We start from the raw sequence: 13,625 nt of genomic DNA on the forward strand, positions 1-13,625 counted from the left end.
ATGTCTGTCAAACTTTAAAATGAACACACCTTTTGAAATTTAACTCACAGATATATTTTTATGAGTATGTAGAAATAACTTCAGCAGTATTTGTAATACAGGAATGTTTGCAATAGAGGAAAGTAAACAACTTAGATGTCCATCAATAAGAAATTAGGATAATAAATTAAAGTCCATCTAAAATGGAATACCTACAGCTGTTAAACCAAATGAGGCAGATCTATATGGATGAATATCAAAAGATACCTAAGATACATTAAGTGAAAAACACAAGGTGTAGAAATGAGAGTGTCTGTGTGTGTGTGAAATTTTTGCAAGACACAAACTAGTAGCAGTAGTTACCATTTATTTAAGATTAAAAATATGCAAAAGCAACACTGTATTTCATCTATAGATACATACATATATAGCAAGTAGAAAACATGCAAGGAATGAGACATAACAGTATAGTTTAAGTTTACCAAAAAAAGAGGAATGAAATTGGTGAGGCGGCCCTAAGAATCTTTAAATGTATTTTAATGCTTTATTTCATTAAGAATATTATCTGTAATGTCCTTACAAATATTTGAAGGGGAAAAATAATTTAAAAAAACTCATTTAACTCTACACCTGTTAACCTTTATAAAATCTTAATCAGTGATACAATAATGACTCATTTTAATGTGAAAGCCTGTAGTGAATAGGGATTAACATTTCCCTAGAGAAACTGGATCTACTTGATAGAACATTCTTGTACTAATCTTTCTTGTTTACCAGATTTTTCTATTAATACAGTCTGAAAAGAACAGTTGTGCTTTCATGGTGTGTTTCCGTTTGTTGTCAAATAGCAGCTGATATTTTATCAAGTTGGCAGCATTCTGAGTGCTGGGGAAATCATCCTGGGAACCCCTTACCTTTCTTGCCCCTGTCTTGGAAATCTCTCGCCAAAAGTACTATACCTTTTGTAAGTCATGGATTCCCAGGATTCCCAGCAAAATACTATTGGCAGATATTCTTTGAAACTTGGGGTGTGGGGTCTTCATTTTCTGGAGAAGTCAAAATATTAAAATTATTCACTCTGAGCTGTGGGCTGGATTCTTGTATCTGCAGTGAAGGATTCTCCCTTAAATATTATAAACTCACTCCTGCTTACAGATACCCTACTGACGCTTCTGGGAGCCCTCGGTACAAAATGATTCAGAATATACCACTCAGATTGCTTCTAGGAGCAAAGAGATGGGCTTGGTGGCTTGGCAGTAATTGTCCTTTTGTCCTTCTGATGACAGGAGATAACAGCACTGAGCAATGAAACATAATCAATAGTCAAATGTGGGCAGGAGACAGTTTTTGCTTTGGATACCAGAGTAAGTGGCTTATCTCTTTGCACTACACACATTTTACTCTCATAGTATTGAAACTGAGTTTTAAATACACATAGTGGATTTTTCTCCTGAGCACTGTGCCATGAATACGATGATGAATAATTTTTAGTGAGTGGCTCACATCTAAAAGTCACTTTTTAGGGGACAGTTTCCTGCCCAGAAACATGGGTAAAACTTTTTTCAGTCGACAGCCTGGTTATCTAGTTCCAACTTCCTAACTGGAAACGTGGAAACTTGCTGGCCACAAATTAGCGGAAGGAATTTTAAAGAAGAAAAAAAAAAATCGATGTTACATATTCTGCCACCAACAAATCCCAGGAACAGTATGTTTCTGCAAGATCTCTGATAGTGTCTGGATGCATTCCATTTTGAGATACTCTGCTGGCAGAGGCCTTCCCAGCAAAGCCTGCTGCCTACTCTCTCCTCCCACTCCTGCAACAAAGCCTGTTGCCCTCGGGCTGTCCTCTGCTCTCCAGGCTCTTCACAGGTATCTGAAAGTCAAGGGCTTTTGCACCGATGTCCACCTCCCTCTGGGTCCAGCTGTCTTACTCATCCATCCAGGGCACTCACAGTATCCCTCCCGTTCCAGATGTTAACAGGTGAATGAAGCCTCATCCTGCTGACTTGGCCAATGGGTATAGCTCTCTCCCCCACCTCTTAAAATAAACCTTTCTTCTGAAGCTTTGCATTGTTTTTATCCAGTAGCTACCATATATTGGCCGCTAGTATGCTCCAAACCTGCACTGTCCATAGAGAACCAATAGCCACATTTGGCTATTAAGCACTTAAAATATGACAAGATCTGGGGTACCTGGGTGGCTCAGTCGGTTAAGCGTCTGACTTTGGCTCAGGTCATGATCTCACTGCTTGTGAGTTCAAGCCCCACATCAGGCTGTGTGCTGACAGCTTGGAGCTTGGAGTCTGGAGCCTGCTTCAGATTCTGTCTCCATCTCTGCACAGCCGCCCCCCGCCCCCCGTGCCTCCCCCTCACCTGCTCATGCTCTGTCTCTTTCTCTCTCAAATATAAACATTTTAAAAAATTAAAAATAAAATAAAATATGACGAGTTCAAATGGAGATGTGACATTAAGTGTAAAACACACAACAGATTCTGAAGACTTAGCACGAAAAAATGTAAAATATCTCATTAGTAATTTTTACATTGATTACATGTTGCAATAACATTTGTCATATACTACGTACATAAAATGATATGTGTTCATTCATTCATCCTTTAAACATTTATTTAATGTCTACCAGGGTTCAGGTACTGAACCAAGTGCTAGATGTATGGTGGGGTTTGTGAAATAATCAAAGCCTTTGCCCCTATGGAGATAGTAAATAGGAAAGCAAAAAGATGAATACTCACAAAACCACATGAAGTATAATGAAGAAACAAGCAGGGTGCTGCAAAACAACAAGGGTCAGAGAGTGAGACCTATTTACCTAGAGTGAGCAGGAAAGGTCTCACCAAAGAGATGACATTGGTGCCGGGACCTGAAAGTACGATGAGCGAGATGCGTGCAGAATAGGAGGAGGAGGAGATCAGGAACAGAGAGGAAAGTTCGTGCCCTGAAGGTCCTGGAGCGCAGTCGGTGAAGGGGCCACTGGATACCATGTGAGGCTGCTCATGGAAGCAGGGGCAGAGGATGCGGACCTTCTAGGTCAAGGTAAGGAGCTGTGACTTTATCCAAGGTAGAATTGGGAAGCCAATGAAAAGATTTAAGAAGGTTGGTAACTTGATCCATTTTATGCTTTAAATATGTTCTGGCAATTGTGTAAAGAATGGATTAGAGGGCACCTGGGTGGCTCAGCTGGGGAAGTGTCCAGCTCTTGGTTTCAGCTCAGGTCATGATCTCATGGTTCAGGGGAATGAGTCCTGCTTGGGATTCTCTCCCTCTCCCTCTCCCTTTCTCTCTGCCCGTCTCCCACCCTCTCTCTTTCTCTCAAAATAAATAAGTAAACTTAAAAAAAAAAAAAAAGGATGGATTGGAAGGAACAACAAAGGATGCAGAGAAACTATAGAGGCAATGGAACAGTCCAGACCAGAGAAGGCAGTAGCTTATACTAAGGGGGTGGCAGGGGCAAGTGCATTTCACTTGTCCCTTGGCCCTCCAGCTTTCTGAGTTCAAAGGACTATAAAGACAATAAAATACAAATATATTAATAAGTAGATAATATTAAATATATTAATAGCTAGGGAGAGTCTAGCTATTTTCCTGGTGTTTCCTCTTGCCACACGCTGCTGCTCTGTTCTAGAACTTGATCCCCTATTGCCATCCTATGGGCTACTCCAGCTTGCTCTGAGCATGACCTTCCCTTGATTCCCCAAAGCAGTGCTAATGCAAGTCTAAGGAAGCTGAAAGCTTTGTAGAAGACACAGGAAGCACCAAAGGAAAAGCAAACTTCACTTTATCATCCGCTCTGCCTGTTGCAAAAGAGTGCTCTGGACAAGCTCTCCATCTCTTTTTCCTCTAGTTCCAGGGTCCAAATGCCTTTTTTTTGGGTTTCAGGGGAAAAAAATTAAACTCCCATAACTTCATTACTTACAAATTACCTTTACTACCCACTTTATCTCAACCTCTCACATCCAGATGGGTGCTCAGGTTTGCCACTAAGAACGAAACGGTCCATTGATGCCTGTTCCTAAGCCCTTTCATGCAGGAGCATGTGAAATTAGGTTTTTAAATCATATATTCTTTCCTCCACACTTGTATGACCTTACTGAATCCTCACATAAGTAGATGCTATTCCCATTTGTGAACAAAAGCAAAAGCTGGAAGAGGTGGCTAAGAGAGTAATTTGCTCCAAACCATACAACCAGTAAGGGATGAAGAGAAGATTCAAAACAATCCAGCTGGAATGCTGGCAACCACCAGCCTACAACTCCCCTGCAGAGACAAGGTCACGGGGGCAAGGTCATTTTTCTCCACACAGCTCCACCATATACTCCCCTTCCTTTTGGAAACCTACTTTTCACCTAGATGACTAGAGACTCAATAGAGAACAAATTCTATGGAATCTGTATGAGCAAAAAACACATTCCAATTTAGTGCCATTCTTCTTCCTTGTTTTTTCTCTCAAGGACAAACTCTGTGTGCCCAGAATTTATTCTACCTAAATTTAAATAAAAAGCAATCATTTCCTTTGGAGATCCCAAGTGAAATTGTGCCAGATGGCTATTCCTTGAATTCTAAGCAAGCTTAAGGAAGGGTATGGTCACATTATGTGTATTGACTCATTCTTCATATCAACTCTAATAAGTTGTTGCTATTAATAACCCCATTTTACTCAATTTGAGAAGAAATTAAATGTCAGAAATAACTTGCTGAAGTGTACAGTCTGTACTTTTGGTTTCAAAAATATGTGGACAGGGACGCCTGGCTGGTTCAGCAGGTAGAGTATGTGACTCTTGGTCTGGAGGTCATGAGTTCAAGCCCCACATTTGGTGTAGATTGCTTGAAACAACAAAAAAACAAAACATGTGAAATTCTGAGGCTGTTTAGTAAGACAAGTTCCACAGGAGCCTGTGTGAAGTTCAGTCCCCAAAGCCTCTGTCAGATAATAGAGCATCTCAAAAAGACAAACATCAACTGGGTGTTATTAAGGGCTGGTGCATGAAGCCGATGCCTATCCCATATTGATAAACCAAGGCAAATTAATTTGTATTTAGGTTGCCCCATTTAATCATTGATGTTTTATTTATTGCAATTGAATGAATAAGATTTATTCATTTACTCATTCACTAATTAACTGACATGTGCCAGGTAGTGCAAGGCACTGAGAATACAAAGATTAATGAAAGACTGTACTTCAAGTCCACTGTCTTTAAGGGACAAGCTTGGCATTCTCCCCTCTCTGCCCTCTCAAGCCTGGTGCTTCCAAGGCTAAGGTAAGAGAAGGGGTCCTTCTGTACTGTGACACAGACGGACGTCCACTTTTAGTGGAAGAAAGAGGATTCGTGTCAGTAGGTGTGCAACCATCCCAGTTTGTTTTTCAGATTTTCTTTTCTCAGGTCAGCCCCTGAGGGGGCTTCCTTGCTCTTCCTTTTGTTTTAGGATCAGAAACTCTCAGAGCTAAAAGGAGACCTGTGGGGAGCATAAAATGGCAACTGATATGTGAAGTTACAACACCCCGAGGGGTGGAGAGGCTGTAAAGGTCTAGGGGGAGGGAGGGAAGAGAGGAATTGAGAGAGCGTATGCTCTGCGCTGAGTGTTGGGTGCGGCTAAGTGGTCTCAGAGAAAGATTCTGCACCCACAAGTGTTTCATTTTCAGCAAAATAACATTGTCTTGTTGAATTAATGTTGCTTATTTGGATGGTACTGAATTTATAGTTTTAAAATTGGATTTGTAAATGTATTTTGGTTTAAATGTATAAATAATAAACATCATTTATAAAAATACACTTGATTTAAATGTGTACCATTACGTGGAATTTTAATTAAAACACGATGGTTCATTAACTTATTTATTTTTAAATTTAAGCCATAATTTATATACAATAAAATCTCCCTCTTTAGTGTAGAGCCCTGTGAATTTTGACAAATGTATAGTCATGTGGCCATCACTACAATCAAAAGAGAGAACAATTTCATCATTCCAAAAATGTCCCCCATGCCACTTTTTTGTCCCTATAATTGTGCTTTTCCACAAATGTCATATTAATGGAAATGGAACATTATGCAGCATTTAAAAATTATCTTTGTTGAAGTACAATTGACATATAATTCATTGCAGATATTTAAGGGCACGATGTGATGAGTTGACATATATACAGTACATATATAAAGCTATCATCTCTGTGAAAATAATGAATATATCTATCATCCCATGATGTTTCCTCATGCCACGTAATAATCCTACCTCCCACAAGTCCCCCAGCTCCAGGCAACTACTGAACTGCTGTACTATAGATCACTTTGCATTTTCTAGAAGTTTATATAAATGGAATTATGGGGTATGTAATCTTTTTTTGTCTTGCATATGCCAAGCACAGTAACTTTGAGATCCATGCTCGTTGTTTATGTATCAATAGTTTATTCCTTTTTATAGCTGCGTAGTATTCCATTATAAGGCTAGAGCTCAATGTGTCTATCCATGCATCTGCTCAGGGACATTTCGCTTGCTTCTAGTTTGGGACTACTGCAAATAATGCTGCTCTGAACATTTGTGTACAAGCCCTTGTATGGGGCATATGTTTTTTCTCACTTGGGTTAAATACCTACTAGTGAAATGGCTGAGTCATACAATAAATGTAGAGTTAACTTTTTTGAGGAACAGATAAACTATTCTCCAGAGGGACTGTACTATTGTACATCCCCACCAGCAGTGTATGAGCTCAAGTTCCTCTTCATCTTTACCAACACTTGGTTTAATCGGTCCTTTAACTTTAGCAATTCTAGAGGGCAATGGTAACTTCCTTGTGGTTTTAATGTGCGTTTTTCTAATGACTGATGCTGTTGAACATCTTTTCATGTGCTTATTTGTCGTCTGTAGGTCTACTTTAGTGAAATGCATGTTCAGATCTTTTGCCTATCTGTTAATTAAGTTGGTTTATTTTCTTGTTGAGTTTTGAGTTCTTTCTGTGTTTGGGATACAAATTTTTAATTAGATATGTGATTGCATACATTGTGTCCCGGTGTGTGGTTTATTTTTTCTTTTCTTCATCAGTGTCTTTCAAAGAACAGTTCTTAACTTTGATGAAGCCCAACCTGTCATTTTTTTCTTTTATGGCTCATATTTTGTTAATATAATCTAACAAACCTTTGCCTATCCCAAGGTCACAAAAATGTTCTTCTAGGTTTTTTTAATGAGGTTTTATAGTTTTAAGTTTTATAGTTAGGTTTATCTTCCATTTTGAGTTCATTTTTTTTATAGGGCACAAATATGGATCAAATTTATTTTAAAATGGCTCATGTGAGGGGTGCCTGGAGGGCTCAGTCGGTTAAGTGTCCGACGTCAGCTCAGGTCATGATCTTGTGGTCTGCAAGTTTGAATCCTGCGTCAGGCTTTGTGCTGATGGCTCAGAGCCTGGAGCCTGCTTTGGATTCTGTGTTTCCCTCTCTCTGCCTCTCCCTCACTCAGGCTCTGACTCTCTCTCAAAAACAGACATTAAAAATTTTTTTTTTAATGTTCATGTGAACTTAAGTTTTAGAAACACTAATTATTTCCTCCAGAGGCTTGGCTGACAAGGAGGGATATAAGTAGTTAACAAGAAGAGGGCATAAAGTCAAGAGACATTAAAATTTTTTCTATTTGTTTATAATAGGGAGAGAATTAGATATGGTTTTAGACTGTAAGGATGGAGCCATTCAAGAGAAAGAGATTTAAAATCTAATAAACATTCTTCTTGTCAAAACTGACCATGACCATCTTGATTATCACATATATATCCCCAGCCTCAAACAGAGGCATGCACATAGCAGGTGCTCAATAAAATGTTTTAGAATGAAGGAAGCAAACATTTAAGGAATTAATGTGAGAGACTATGTAACCAAGAGTACAGTTATGGAAGGAGACTTGAGTCAGTCTTAGTGAGGGAACAAATTCCCAAAAATAGGCTGAGGAAGTTAAATATGTAGATAAGAGGGCAGGAAAATCAAGAAGTTCATACTCCATAGCCTTGATTTTTTTTAATTATGAAACAAAGCTTTTATCTGCTAGGGATGGAGCAAAGTGGAGACGACATGACTTGTCCACTGAAGTACTGCAATACCCTCACGAGTGAGGAGGAACATCGACTATGTGCTGAATTAGGTGCCTTGGGAGACAATCCAGCTGTTGATGCATCCACCGTATCACGTAAGGATATTTCCCCTGTACTCAGAGAGATAAAAATCTTACCCCCACCAACAGAATGACATTTTAATGACAAGCACTTGGGAAAGTTCCTGGGGTCAGTGAGGGGTTGCAGGGAGGCACTTTGAATGAGAAATCCTTGCAGAAATGCCCCTCATATCACATTCTATAGGCAACTGTGTCAGTTTGCTCTAGAACTCTCTTTCCCCTCTTCTAAAACTATTCCTTGGGTCTAAAGAAGTCACTTTTAAAAGTGCATTTTCAGATTATCATGTCCCAAATTCCTATTTAGAAGCAGGAATTTTCCAATTTCTAATTCTCTTTAATTTCTTTTGAACTCTTCCCAGAATCCTCTACATGAAGTTGTGGGGCCAGTGCCTTCCACAGACTCCAAGAGAATCAGGGCACAGCCTGTGGGAAAAATGATGCCATTATCTTACATGAAAGAAACTTTCCTGTTGGGGACCTCCTTGGCTTTTGCAAAGCCATACCCAAAATGTTCCATTAAAAAAAAAAAAAATTAAGATGAGCAACATTTGGCATTATTTTCTCATTCCGTTCCCTCCCTAGACCTGTTGTCTTTCTCTATTTGTTGTATATGAACTTGTTTTTCTCACCATGAGACAGCGGAGAGTATTAATTCAAATAAACATGTCAATGCCAATCTAAAATGATGAATTCCACACTAGTACACTGCATTGACATGCACCATTTAGAAAACACTGTATTTTGGGGAGAATATGTTTGTTATGACGGAATGAATACATATGTCTTTAGTGTAGTCTTACTGCACAAAGATATCACTTCCCTGCTTAAAATCTTCAAATAACTCTCCACCGAATTAAAAAAAAAATTTTTTTTTAATGTTTATTTTGGAGAGAGAGAGAAAGAGTGTGAGCAGGGGAGGAGCAGAGAGAGAGGAAGACACAGGACCTGAAGCAGGCTCCAGGCTCTGCAGTCAGCACAGAGCCCAACACGTCCATTGGATTTAGAATAAACTCCAAAATTTCCTCATGGTTTAAAAGGCCCTCAGTGATATGGCCTCTGTACCTTTCAGACCTCATCTCCTCCCACATATGCTCCAGCCATAGTCTTCATTCTCCTCAGACACACCAACTCCATTCCCACCTGAGGCCTCTGCACTTGCGGTTCCCTCTGCCTGGCATGCGGTGTAGACCCTCAGGGACCAGACTACTTCTCCTCATTGAGGTCCTATGTCATTCCCAACTTCGTGGGTTCTACATCCTAAAAATCTCTTGAACACATAATTTTGCCCTTGAACCCAAAGACTCTTTGCCACATCATCATGGTTCCACGATCCAACCCACCTATACTGTACTACTTTTGTCCCCGATAAGCCATATTCCTTCATACTTTTTGCATGTATGCATATCTTTTGCATGTATTTTCTCTGCCTAAAATCTTTTACCTCTTTCTCACCTAGTTAGTTTACCTGCTTCTTTCACAACACAGCTCAAATACCATCTCTTCCCAAAAGCTTCTCTTGATCTGTCCCCCAGTCTGAGTTAATTGAGTTAAACGTATTCTCTGTGGTACTGTAATCATGTTAATTTGTCCAAATGCCCTCAGTGACAGCGCGCAAACCAAGCCACACGCTTCCCAATGACTGGGGGGTATGGTGGTTAAGTGAGAAGTGGATTCCCAGCAGGGATTACACTTCTGAGCCAACAGTGCGTCTCAGGGTGGCTACAGTTAGCTCTTGCCAATGGAACGTGAAAGGAAGTGAGGCATTCCACTTCTAGGGCTGAGGCCTTTAAGAAGCAGACATACCTCCTCCACATTCTCTGTTCACCTTCAGGCTTGATGCAGATGACAGCAAGTCCCTCTGGATGGTGGGGTCGCAAGATGGAAGGACCTGGCCTTCAAACTGGAACACCTGCCCTGGACAATTATGGGAGAAATAAACAACTTCGAGGAATCTCTGACTTATTTTGTTCTAAAGAACAGTTGTTAAGAAGAATATTACACCAAAAATAAAAGAATTGGTTTATAGGTAAATCTGTGGAAAATTAGCCAGCTGAATTCAGAAGCATCTGATTCTTTTTTTTGGATTTTTGGTTCTTATATACTAAAAGATTCAATAAGCTTATTTAGGTTGTTCCAATATTTGAAGGAAAGAATAATGGTTTCGACAACTACAAAATCTCTAAATATGTTAGAAGTTTAACTCAGAGCTATTCTCTATCCATTTGCTTTCAAACAATACTTTAGAATTGTTTTTAATCCCATTATTGTTGAGTGGCCACGGAATTCAAGACACTTGTACATTCAGAACATTAACTTAAATGTGTAATTACCAGAAATCATCCATTTGAAATAATGATGCTATTGTTCTACTAAGTCTGTCATTTAAAAGTATGTTGATATACCAGCAGTTTTGTAACACTGTAACTGATTGAATAACTTCAGTAGTATTTTAAAAAGGAAACTTCAGAGTAGAGTTTCATGAGAATCAGAACCTTCCAAAATTTGTAGGCTGGGAGTTTGAAAGGAAAAAAAAAAAAATAGCAGTAATAAAGACAGAAAGGAGAGGGGGAGAAAGAAAACAAGGAGAGGCCATTCTATTGAAGGAGGTTGTTACTTTGCAGGATCATGAGAAGATCAGTGGTACTGAAACTTGGGAAAATTGGGAAGAAGGAAGCAGGAGGTGGGTGGTTTTGACATACACATCACATTTCAGACATCATCTGAACAATCACATAGGGAACATGAGTCAGTAGGTGACGCAGGTCTAAATAAAGAACAAAGGTCAAGGATGGAGAGGGAGGTTTGGTAAAACCCTGGATGACTTCAAGTAGCAGAGCATGGCATGTCTTGAGAAATGCCCACAATGCAGGAGTGAAAACGTCAGTAGATGACATATAAAAAATATCCCAATAAAAAGAACCAAGCTTGTTAGCTTAGTAGCTAATACAAGGGAGATGCTCTGGCACAGATTTACTTCTTATAAATCTTTGGGCCATTCCAAGAGTACACAGGTCAGAAATTTTATGACTAGAAGCAGAAATACTTATATCTGTTATGTTTTTTACACAGCACAAGCTATTTGTTCATATATCTCCCTCCCCCCGCCCCCCCCTTCCCCAGCAGACTAGGCAACCCTGGAGCATAGGTGGTTTCATGCTCTACATCCATGACCCCTCAGTTTCTAAGACATGGTAGGTACTCAGCTTTTTACTGAATTTTATTTTGCTACTGTATATAATAAGCCAAAGGGTATATTTTTGGGCATAAGAAAAGCAGAGTGAGGAGATACACACAGTATCAAAAAATCATTTGCAGCTAAAATACTGCCCTAAGAAAATTAGATACATACTTAATGGATTTTTGGCCAGGTCCATTGAAAGCTACTCACTTCATTTGTTTCCTTTGAGCCAAGGAAGGTGGGAATTCTGACTGCTTTCATGCCACTGGGACTCATGCACTTGTATGCTGGTCAGCCTGACACTGTGAGGGAACAGACAACTAATAAATACCTCTGAAACACATTTCTTAAATGTCTGACATGAAATTAGCAATGTAGGTTTAAATTCCAGACACCTATATAATTTTTCCCTCCAAGGTCTTACTCTAAAGAACTTTTCCAACAAGCAAAATTCTTAACACTGTCCCCTTTTCCTGAATTCCTAATGTAGGCTATGCAAGTTGGTATGGTTACACTTTGAAGAGACAAAAATATTAAAAAAAAAAAAAAAAAAAAAAAGCACAAGGTTTTCTTTGATTTTAATGAGTAGACTTCGAGTTCACTTCCCTTAAAATATTGCCCCTGAATTGCAAATTACTTCATGGTCTTTTTTTAAGTGAGCTCTCTTCCTAGACTGACAGAGCCAGCTGCAGCATTGTGCTGTCTATGGAAATGATATCATCAGCACTCTGTCCTTGAATAAGACCACAATCATTACATTTGGCTCCTTTTCACATAGCAGGAACCGAAGAGATGTTTGTTTATAGCAACAGTATTCAGAAAGTTATCATTTCTGCACTCTATCAGTTGGCAGCTTAAAATCAAAAGAAAGTTTAGCATGAATTACCTGAATTCCCTTCTAAAGTCAAAGTAGTTTTAATTATAATACATTTAATACATTTGAAACAATTACTGTTTAAAGCGTTCTCGTTTTCTAATTTTCAGTGTATTACAATTAATTTTGATACTAAGAGTAGAAAGTTTTAAGAAATAATATATTGTTTGCTTATATTCATTATTTATTGAATATATTTATATTTCTTATACTTCTGTTTTCCAACTTATCAATAATTAACACACTGTTAAATATTTGATACTAATTAACAATTCAACCTAATAATTATTAAATTAAAAAATAATTTAATAGTTATAACTAAGTCATTTTTAGACCTGATATAAAACTTAGACTTGTTCCCACAATCCCATTCCTTAGAGAAAGCTACTGTTAACCATTTGGGGTCATTCCCTTCCGACCTTCATTCATATATCAATTTTGCTTTTTCATAGAAGGGTTCTTATATTCATTTTAAGGGGTAGCAAATTATTTTCTCTGAATCAAATAACTTAGTTTATTCAATCAAATAATAACAGAAAAAACAAAATATTTGAAATCCATATTCACCATGATAAAATGTTGTATAAATTTAAGTCCCATCTTTTATTAAAAGTTCTTATCTGACAAATATTAGTAAAAGCAGTCCATTAAACTATAATTTTAAATACAAAAATAAGCAAGTGACTTTATAATCCAAAAAAGATTTTACATTTTCTTAAAATAATTATTGCTCTCCCTAAAAAACATCATTTAAGTTTAATTAACATAAAGCTAAAATGTTAGCATCATTTATATGTACAGTATGACCATTAACTCCAATCTTATCATTTCTATCTTTAGTAAATCAATCCTTTCCATTTTTGGTCAATTATTTTCTGACTTCCAAAGATTGACTGTGAAACATTAATAAATTTAAAAATAAATGTAAAGTTTTAATTAAACTTAATTTTAATTAAACTGCTCTTGTTTTTACCCAGTAAATATTATGGTAACTAACAGAAAATGCACAGAAATAAAACAACTTTACCTGTTTTTTATACAAGCGTTCCACAGAATACCACTTGTGAAAAAGGGTTCCATTGTTTAAAAAGGTCTTGAAAACTGGTGAAGTTGAGGTTTTAAAGCACTGGAAATATGCATAAAGTCATGCATACTGGAATAGCAGGCCTATGCTTACAACCCAGGCTGTGATCCAGTCCAGTGTCTAGTTTACAATACCACCGCACTTACACGAAAACTTCTTGAATCCCCCACTAGAAATAATACTTTTTTCTAATTCTCATTGCATTTTGCTTGTGTCTTTTAAAAATCACCATCTGAATAAAGATGATCTATGCTCAAGAAACCTTCAAAAGCAGTGAAATATCAAGATAATAAATTAAAACAGTAGTTAATCTTTAAAAGAAAAAATTTTTTAAATCTTTAAA

The 13,625-nt window shown here is 37.9% G+C and overlaps 1 long non-coding RNA gene across 1 annotated transcript; it reads right to left on the minus strand.

The window, feature by feature from the left end:
- Positions 1–326: 326 nt before the first annotated feature.
- LOC115520043 lies at positions 327–13,625 on the minus strand. The gene is made up of 3 exons (XR_003970678.1): positions 11,535–13,625; positions 9,950–10,060; positions 327–1,025 (listed from the first exon to the last, which is right to left on the minus strand). It is a non-coding gene; the product is annotated as an uncharacterized LOC115520043 (long non-coding RNA).

Source organism: Lynx canadensis, chromosome C1 (assembly GCF_007474595.2).
Source record: "Lynx canadensis isolate LIC74 chromosome C1, mLynCan4.pri.v2, whole genome shotgun sequence".
NCBI lineage: Eukaryota > Metazoa > Chordata > Mammalia > Carnivora > Felidae > Lynx > Lynx canadensis.